Source organism: Manihot esculenta, chromosome 18 (assembly GCF_001659605.2).
Source record: "Manihot esculenta cultivar AM560-2 chromosome 18, M.esculenta_v8, whole genome shotgun sequence".
NCBI classification, from domain to species: domain Eukaryota; kingdom Viridiplantae; phylum Streptophyta; class Magnoliopsida; order Malpighiales; family Euphorbiaceae; genus Manihot; species Manihot esculenta.
The window spans coordinates 7809422-7818911 of NC_035178.2; the positions used below are offsets into that span (position 1 = coordinate 7809422).

Here is a 9490-nt window from a genome sequence, read left to right on the forward strand (position 1 = left end):
GGAGGAAATAATTGAATGAATAAAATAATGACTAAGTTACATATAGATATAGAATGGGAGTTTTGGTTGGTTCGGTTTGAATCGAATAAATTAAAAATTAAAATTTTAGTATTTATAAAAATTAAATCGAATTGATTTTGATAAAAAATTAAATTAAATCGAATTGATTTAATTTGATTCAATTCGATTTGATTTTTTTGAATTTTTAATAAAATTTTTTATTTTTTATATTTTATTTTTAGTATTTTAAAATTTATTTAGAATATATTAACCTTAACATGATCTAATCTCTTTATGTTATTGAAAATAATATATTATTATTACTAATCAGTTTAGTTTGATTTTTTAAAAAATTTTTTTTTTTATCAAAATCAAACTGAATTGAAATAATCAAAATTTTTGAAATTAAAAATTAAACCGAACTGAAATAAATAAAAATCAAACTAAAATTTTAAATTAATTCGGTTCGATCGATTTTTTCAATTTAAATTGAATATGGCTCATCCTATTTCAAATCATAGAAATTATATTATAATTTTTAAAAAAAATTTAATCTAGCCCTTATAACAATAATTGTAATAATAAATTCGTGTAAATATTTAGATATTATCATTAAATTGTCATAATAATAATATTTTCTCCTTCCATAATATTATATTTAAGATTTATACATTTTAAGCAATAAAACTAATTAATAATATTAATTTTAAAAAAAATTGCACTTCTAAATTCTATTCCCCAATCCCAATTCGCATTTAAAAAAAAAAATTAAAAATTATAATAATTAGTTTAAAATATTTTTTAAATAATCATATTTTTTATATATTAATATTAAATAATATAAAAATTAATAAGAATATATGTGGAAAATAAAAATTAATATTATATTAAAAATTTTAAGTGAAAGATAATTTGAAAGATGCTACAATATGATTCTCAAATCAACTTATTACGGAATTTAAGCATGATATATATTTTCAGTAATTTCATTATTCTTCCCTTAAATTTTAATGTTGAAATATGAAATTTATGGAATTCCAAATATATTTGTTTGTTTTATGTCTTATATTTTATTTATTTGTAGAAAATAATTTATATTTAAAAAATATATTTTATAAAAAATATTTTTTAATAAGATAATTTATTTTTTATTATTTAATTTTAATTGTAAAAATAAAATATATTAATAAATTTATATATAAAAATTTTAATAAAATAATATAAAAAAATATTTTTAATTTTTTTTTAAAATAGACGAATTCACTAAATATAAAAAATTATTTCTTACTCTTGTTATAAATAAATTGATTGCAATGTTAACTATTAATTATAGTGAATTCTACAATAATCCATTATCCTAAAACTAACTCATTGAAATTTCTTCCTAAATATATTGGGACATATAAAATTCTTTTGAAAAAAATTATTATAGTTTTTTAATTTTGATAAAATTATCTATTTAGTCTTTAAGGCTAATTCAAATGTCATTCATTATTTTAAAATATAATTATTTAGTCTTTCTATTAATAATTATTAATAGATTCTGTTAATTTTAAATAAAAATTTATAAATTTTACTTTTTAATTTAAAAAATTTAATCAAATTAAATTAAAAATCAAATCAATCCAACAGAATAAAATCTAATGAAACTGACACTAATATATATAATCTTAAATAATCTTATTTCCAAATTGCCGTTTGGTATTTTTTCCTCTCTCTCCTTTGGTATTTCTTATCTCATTTTCTCACGAGAGAAGAGAAAAGAGAATGATAGAAAGGAGAAGAAACTGGCAGAAGAATGTAGAAACGAGAGAAGAGAAAAATAAAATGAGAGAAATGTAAACAATTGAATGAATAAAATAATAAGGACTAAGTTATAGACCCCACAAAAATCATAGGGATTATATTATTATTTTTTTAAATTTAATTTAAACCATTAGTTAAAACAATAATTATAATTATAAATTTACGTAAATATTTAAATATTGTCATAATAATATTATCTCAGTCTATAATATTTCGTTTAAAGTTTATATTTTTAATTAATAGCTTTAATTTTAACAAGATTATAATAATTTAAAAAAATTATAATAATTTATCTAATATATAATTTATTATTATTAATTTATAATTACGGTTTAAATTTATAAAATAACAATTTTAACTATTTTAAATTTATTTTTGTAGTGTTGCCCCTAGCTACTTAGGCATCCTCACGCATGTGGGTTTGTAAATTCTCGCCAATTTTCTTTGAGTCCTCCGGATTGTTTTTCATCTCAAACATTCCAAACACATCACTTTTCCCGGAAACACCAAAATGAAAAATTAAGCTTAAAATTACCAAACATACTACAAGAGAATAATAATACTTTTCCGAAGAGATCTTAATTAGATTGGTGTTTAATTCACTTTTTCTATTCAGAGTCTTAAGAGCACATTTTTCATATCCTAAGACTTTAGTCCTAACCTATGTTGTTTAATTTTTATATATTAATAATAAAAAATATTTTTTATATATTATAATTGATACAATCGAAAAACAGAATTGTACTGCAGTTGGATAAATCTGTAAAAAAAAAGTGAGATATATGGCGATTTTAATATTCAAATTCATATATTGAAGAACAGGGCGAACATGATAAATTTTTTAAAATTTTAATATAAGAAAATAACATATATTTGACTTTATAATTCTTCTGTTTTATAATGTAAAAAAATAAAGATAAATATAATATTTTTTGATAATTCAACGATGATATGGTTGGCTACTTATCAAGAATATCACTTTATATCGCAATTATAAATATAAATGAGATATATTGGACTGTATTTAATAACAGTAATTAACTTATATTAAAACTCATCCTATTCACAAGTTTTGACGATAAACTGTGTGTTTGAGGTGTACGAATCTTTCTTTTTTTATATTGGAATCATATTTCTATTTATTAGATTATTGTCCCGTAATCTTATTTTGTAGTGTATTTTTTTTAAATAAATTAATTGAATGTATATAAGGCAGATAAATTTAATTGGATATAATCTATTATAAATTTAATAACACACAAATGAGCCCAGCCATGAAAAAATTACATAAAACGCACTTTGTATGTATAAAACCGTGTCCATGCAAGTAAAATTTCCCTATAAATGTGGCCTGCTAGGCCATTTCTCATACTCGTGCTTCAATGGATTCGCCACTCCATTTGCAAGGGCAGAGACAAAGATCTATTTTTGGCGGCTCTTTTCTCCATAAACAAAGCACTCTATCTACGGAATTTCTCTGGCCAAAAGATGAGTTAGTGAGTGCTCACAAGGAGCTTATGGAGCCAGCAGTGGATCTCGCAGGTTTCTTCAGAGGTGATGAAGAGGAAACATGGAAAGCCGCCACCATGATCAAGGCTGCATGCATGAACCATGGTTTCTTTCAAGTGATCAATCATGGTGTTGATCTCAATCTCATCAACACCGCTCAGTATCATATGGACCATTTCTTTAAGCTTCCAATCAGCCAAAAACTAAGGGCTCGGAAGATGCCAGGCAGCTTGTGGGGCTATTCTGGCGCACACGCTGATCGATATTTGTGCAAGTTGTCCTGGAAAGAGACATTATCATTCAGCTACCATGAAAATAATTCGGACCCCGTTGTGTTGGATTTCTTCAGAAGTACTCTAGGAAACGATTTTGAACAGACAGGGTAAGAATTACAGGACAAAAATATCATGTTCATCTATTTATAGTATAGATTCCAAGCCCTAGTTTTCTTCGTTTTTCTTTTACATATTACGTTTTAAACTTAATTTTCTTTCTCCATTTCTAGAATGGTCTATCAAAAATATTGTGAAGCAATGAAGGAGTTGTCTCTTTCCATAGTGGAGCTATTGGAAACCAGCTTGGGACTTGATCAACCCCATTATAAGAAATTCTTTCAAGAGAGCTGCTCTATAATGAGGTGTAATTTCTACCCAACGTGTCAAGAGCCAGGACTTGCTCTTGGCACCGGACCCCATTGTGACCCAACATCCTTAACCATACTTCACCGATCATGTTAAAGGACTTGAAGTTTTTGCAAACAACATATGGCAGACTGTTGAGCCTTGTCATGGTGCCTTAGTTGTCATCATTGGTGACACGTTCACGGTACGTTTTCAAAAAGTTGAAGTGTTATCTTGTTTTTAGTCCCCCTAATCTTGGAAAAATTACACTATAAAACTATAATTTCATGCAACTAAATTGGGAGACTATATAAGAATTTAACATGTAATAAAATATAATTATTTAGAAGGTGGTAGTTTTTTTAGGGTATATTTTTATATAATTATTAAAATTCGTCATTCATACAGGTTATCGTATATGAAATTACAGAAATATAATTAAATTTCTTTTAATTTTTTGTGCTAATGCCCACGTCACAGGCAGCAATTAATAACAAATAACAAAAAAAAAAAAACAATTATAATTTACTTCTATAATTTCTCTGCTCTGTAATTTCTCTGTCACATGCATGAACAAGGATTGTACCGGAGAATATCTGGTAAGAAGTGAAAGGTTGCGGAATTTCCTCACGTCCACTAGCAGAGTTTTCTTGACGTGACTATTGTTTAATTATTATTTTTCTGTTTTCCATTTTTGCTAACTAGTACGGGAAGCGTCGTGTTTTGTTGACTCTTTTGGAGGAAATGAGTGCCCATTTTTGCATTTCAACATGACAGTGGTCAATTTATTGCTTAAAATTTAAGTATAAGACAAAATTTTCCCTATCGTTTCAAGGACATTAAGCATTTTTTTCTTCCGATTCTCTTTTTTTTCATCATGGACATTGGTGTTTTCCAGGAAAAAAAAAGATTTTAATATTTAAGGGATCATTCTTATCTTGACTAAATTTATATGAACTTAGAAAAAAATCTATAAAGACTTGTGGGTAACTTCATGCATCTCTCTTTTGGGATTAAAAAGAAACCCCACCATATTCTACACTGGGACCATGCATGCAACAGTCATGCATATATGTATATAATTGATTTTGTTGGATTGTGCAGGCATTGTCAAATGGCATATACAAGAGTTGCGTGCATAGGGCAGTGGTGAATAAGTTTGAGGCTAGAAAATCAATGGCATTCTTTCTTTGTCCAAGAGAAGACAAGGTGGTGAGACCACCGAGGGATCTAGTGATCAGAGAAGGAAAAAGGATGTATCCAGATTTCACATGGTCAGATTTGCTTCAGTACACACAAAAATACTATAGAGCAGACGATGCAACCCTACAAAATTTCTCCAAATGGATCCTCTCTTCCAACTCAGGAAACATCTAGCAAGCTAGCTTTAATGTTCTCCTTAACACGCTTCATGAATAAAATTACATTTTATTTATGTATAAATAGCACCACATTAATAAAATTAATAAAATATTTTATTTCAATTATATCTTATTTTTATCTTTGCCTAAAAAACAACAACTCGCTCTATAAAAAAAAAAGTATCTGCGACAGATTTAATGAAGAATTTAAATTTTTAAAAAAAATTAGCGACGACATCAGCAATGAATTTATAACAGTAATATAATTACATATTTTTGATAAATTAGCAGTAAATTTTAAAAAATTAGCAATGAAATTTCATTCGCCACTAATTCGTCAGAAAGGTTAAAAAAACACTTGAAAAAAAAAGCTCTAGCATCTCTTTCATTTTAAAAAAACTCTCGTCGCTGCACACTCTCCTCCCTCTCCTCACGTAATTTCTGATGCACCATCTGCTCTCCCATGTCGCCCACGCCATGCCGACGGTTCCAATCCCTTTTACGACAGTGCTAACACCAATCTGCTCCCCTCACGACACCTGTCCCTCTCTGCGACACTCAAGGTCGACACTAGCACAAAATTTTGAGTCATACGGTGGTATTGGACAGGAAAGATGACCCTATTGTCAAACAAGAATTTGGAAAAGTTTCAATTCCTCCACACTTGATGACTTGTCAGAAAAACTAGCGACAAAACTTTAAGCAACGAGTTTTAGACAGTCTTAAACTATTAATAACAGAAATTTTCTGTCGTTAATAATTTATTTTTTAAAAAATTTATAATTTAATTGCTTATAAAAAAATATAAATGTATGATTAATCGGATACGTTCAGCATGTTTATGCTTTGTATTGCTCTTGCTTTGCAATATTATTTATGTGTTTTTATTATTTTTTTTGTTGATTGGTGATATTATAGTAATTATTAATTTTCATAGCTAGGTAGAAGCAGGTACTAGAAGACATGCCACGTTTCATTTTAGATGGATTATTGAAGTTGGAATGAGAAGTGGTCGTATTAAAAAATAAATGCTAACCTAGCTATATATATATATAGCACAAAAAACAAAACCTACATATATATTAATTATCAATTTTTCCAATTTTAAATAAACCTTATAATGGGATTATTTTAAACAGAAATATAAAGTTTATGCGATTATAAGAATTATAGATAAAAATATTATTGGAAAAAAGATAATCATAAACTCTGCAAGATTAATTCAATTGTAAAACGTATGTATAATTATCAACCTGCCAATAAATGCTAACCTAGCTCTATATAGCACAAAAAACAAAGCTTATGATAAAATAGTTAAACGTTTGGGTATTTTCTATTATTATTATCATCCCAGAGAAAAACAACAAAAGAAAGAGAGAACTTTGAACAGAAAGCAAGAGGACAAGAGAGAAAAGGGTAAGACACGAGGGTTGTCCTCAGGTATTCGGTGGAGGACAACAGAATGTGGGAGAGAAAAAGACTAGGGACTGAAGAGAGGGGGGGCCAGAGAAAGGGGGCAATAATCAAATACCTAGCGATTTCCATGTGTTTGTTTATGGCAAACTCTATCGGAAACAAATGAAAAATGATCCCATTTTCTTTACGTTGGGTTCATCAGACAACATCAGAATTGAACATCCACTTCAATTTCCTGTGGAGGTTATGGCATTTTGTTGGAACTACAGTTTGGGTCCAATCCATTCGATCTTCTTGTAGGTCCTTCTGGGTTGCCCCATAATATCTTTCTCACTGCAGCTATAGCCTGGAAATTGCTTATTATACAACTCAAAATATATATATATAGCCTGGAAATTTGTGCACATAATTAACGTGGCCACCTTTCTTTTATTTATTTATTTGTTTACTTTTCTAGTCAAGAAAATAGATCGTTGTTAGGTGAGCAAGGCCTAAAATCGAAATACAAAGTATTAAAAACAAAAAATTTTAATCTCTTTAACTTAAAAATTTTTTATTTAAAAAAAAATTAAAACTTACCTAATTTTGCAATAATTTATTAATTTTTTTTCCTTTTAAAACCCAAATAAAATAAGGAAAAAAAACTTTCCCTATTCTCCTTGTCGAGATGTATATGGGCCATGGTGTAAGCAAATGGCGATGGGCTCCTATGAATTGTTTTCACCGGGGCAATCATTTCGGCCCATTAATATTTCGCCCGAAATAAATTGGATTTCTGACCTTAAGGCCCGGCCCAAATGATGTCATTTTTTTAATAAATTTGATAAATTTATTATTAAAATTATATTTAATATTTTATTGTTATTTTTTAATAAATTAGATGATATTTTTAAAATTTGTAAATAAATTTAAATAATTAACAATGTAAAATAATTTAGTAATCAAATTAATCAAAATTTTAAAATAAATAATTTATTTTTAACTCTATAATATTTATCAAAATAAAATTTCAAATTTCCAAATTTTATTATTAATAATAATATAAATTATTAAATTTTAATTAAAATATAATAGATTGAATTCAAATAAAAGGACAATCTATACAATTTTAGATATTAATTATTTTATTTATTTTAATATTTTTTAACTAACTCTTAAAATTAATTTAAAAAATTAAAATATTATCTATTTTCAAATTTAAATAGTAATTGTAAATAATTAGAATGATGGTTGAAATGATATTGAATAAATGAAAAAGTGCTTCGATGATTTATTTTTTCATTTATTTAAATTATTTAATATTTGAAATTTATTAACTTAATTTATTTACATTCTTATTAAGAAAAAAAAATTCATCTTATATTATAAAAATCTCTATTCTTAAATTTAAAAAATATTTTTTAATAAATTAATTTATTTTTTATTATTTAATTTTAATTTAAAAAATAATATATATATTAATAAAATTGCAAAAATAATTTTTTAATAGAAGAAATTATTTTTCTTAAAATAATTTAAAATTTTTATTTAATTAAAAAATGTTTTTCAATAACTAATTTTTTTAAATATCTAAATACCATGAAATATAAAAAATATTTTTCACGGAATTTAATTCAATAATTAGCTTAATATTAAACCTATAGAATCGCACATTAAGGTGTGCCCTGATATTTATAAATAGATTATTTAATTTTACTATTTAATTGTTAAATTAAATAAATTTAATTTAATTTAGACATGTAATATAAAATTTTAATCTAAATAAAACAATTAATCATCACGAGTTCAATTAAAATTGAAAAAAAAATAATTCTATTTGGTATAGAAAATAAAAAAAAAAATCTATATTATTTATTGTGGCTAAAAATACAATCTCTCTCTTAAAAGAAAATGTGTGGAAATAACGTGCGTATCTAGTATATGTTTATTTAATTTAAAATTAATATGTTAAATAAAAGTATAGTTTATTTTATGATAAATTAATTATTTAATTTTTATGTTACGATAAAATTTACTATTTAATTTTTTATTTTAAAAGATAAATTAAAATATTTTTGATATTTTAAAAAATATATTAATTAATTATTCTATTAATTTTAATTATTAAAAATTATAAAAAAATTAAAATACTCATAATATGAAAAGATTAATTAATAGTGTTTTTAAAAATTTGAAGGATTAACTAATAAAATTTTTAAAATTATAAGAATTAAACAGTAAAATCTTAACGGTTAAAATTAACAGAAATACTAATTAGTAAATTTTTTAAAATATTAAAAATATTTTAATATATTTTTTAAAATAAAAGTATTAATTAGAAATTAAATAGTAATTGTTTCTTATTTTATTTAAAATAGAATAAGGTTTTATATAAATATAATATTTTAATTTTTAATTAATTAAATGTATTAAGCAATTTGTAAATATAATAATTATGGAAGACTTGGTTGGAAAGGGTCAAGGTGGCGGAAAAGAAAAAGGCAAAACTATTGAATTTATCGTCTACAAGTCCTCCTTCAAAAAGAACTAGCAATAAATTATTGGCCTAAACTGCAGCACGGGTATAATTTTCCATGGAGGTTTTTTTTTATAATTTTTTTTTTACAATAGAAGATTTTCAGTTTTTTTAAAAGATAAAATATCATTCATAAAAATAAAAAAATCAAGGTCTATAATAATAAACTCATACAAAGGAAATATTTCACATATCAAAAATAAGAAAGACAATTCAAATATTTTTTTTTTGTGCACACAGTAACAGAAGTCAAGTTGTAATCT

General features: G+C 24.9%; 1 pseudogene; it reads left to right on the plus strand.

Moving 5' to 3' along the window:
• Window positions 1-3123: 3123 nt before the first annotated feature.
• LOC110607053 lies at window positions 3124-5417 on the plus strand (annotated as a pseudogene).
• Window positions 5418-9490: the final 4073 nt, after the last annotated feature.